The 1,066-nt window shown below is 61.2% G+C and overlaps 1 protein-coding gene across 7 annotated transcripts in view; it reads right to left on the bottom strand.

Annotated features, from left to right (window-relative positions):
* LOC102383543 (phospholipid phosphatase 3-like) overlaps window positions 1-1,066 on the bottom strand; it is a 7,657-nt gene that overhangs the window by 5,491 nt on the left and 1,100 nt on the right. The gene's annotated exons all lie outside the window — the stretch shown is intronic.

Below are 1,066 nucleotides of genomic sequence, written 5' to 3'. Positions count from 1 at the left end.
CCCCCCCCCCCCCCCCGCGCGCACATAAGGAAAATGTTTGGGGGGCACATTTCCTGGCGGGAGTGGGATTGTGACCCCTGGTGCCCCCTGTGGAAGGATTTGACCTCCCCAGATCTGCCCCTTCCCCCCCATGCCCTCTCCTGCCCTTGAGGCTGGGACTATTTTGGGGCAGGCTATTAATACCTAGACTCCTGCCATGTTTGGGCAGCCCCTGACTCCCTGCCTGGACACCTTGGTCCCTGGCTGGGTGGGTCCCTGCAGTGGGGTGGGGGTTAGGCTGGGGGGGGGGGGGTTTGCACAAGATCGCTGGGCTCTTTGCACATGGGATGAGTGTGCAAGACCTGATATAGGGGCACCAGGGTCACAGCCCCATGTACTCCCTTCAGCCCTGTCCCCTGTGCCTCAGTTTCCCCCAGTGGGAACTGGGGCAGCAAGGCAGGGCCTGTTGCTGCAGCAATGGGCATGAGGGGGGCTTCTCCCCATCCAGGTTCTGGCCAGACACCCTCCTTCTTGTTCCACTCTATCTACATCAGCTCTACCCTAGACTCAGCCGCCTCCTGCCCCACCTTCCCCCCAGTCCTGGGCTCCAAATGAAGCCAGGGCAGACTTCCCAGCTCTCTCTCATTCCCTTCCTGGATCTGCCCCTCCCAGGGGAGTTCTGGAGGGCAGGGGGAGACCCCATAGGGGGCAGTGAAGATTGTGGAGGGCGGGGGAGAGTGGAGGGGGAGCCCTCAGTTCCCAGGTTGGAATCCCACTAAGCCTCGCTGGGCAGCCCTGGGCAGGGCAGATCCAAGGGCCCCAAGGTATGGGGTGGGGGAAGCTCTAAACAGTGTCCCCTAGCTCCTGATCCCACCCCTGTTTTATGTGGCCACCTGTGTTCCACCCCAGAAGCAGCTGCATTTTACATCCCAATGTATCACGCCCAGACCCCACTCCACATCCCCATGGTGTCTGGAGGTGCCAGCATCTCCCCCCAACCACTGGGTCTCCCTGGTCTGATCCCATGCCCTGTTCTATACTGCCATCTACCTTTCACCCTAGAAGCAGCCACATTTTCAGGCCTCAC

This window comes from Alligator sinensis, unplaced genomic scaffold (assembly GCF_000455745.1).
Source record: "Alligator sinensis unplaced genomic scaffold, ASM45574v1 scaffold707_1, whole genome shotgun sequence".
Taxonomy (NCBI): Eukaryota; Metazoa; Chordata; order Crocodylia; family Alligatoridae; genus Alligator; species Alligator sinensis.
Note: the sequence above shows the minus strand (reverse complement) of the source record. Positions and strands in the feature narration are given on the sequence as shown.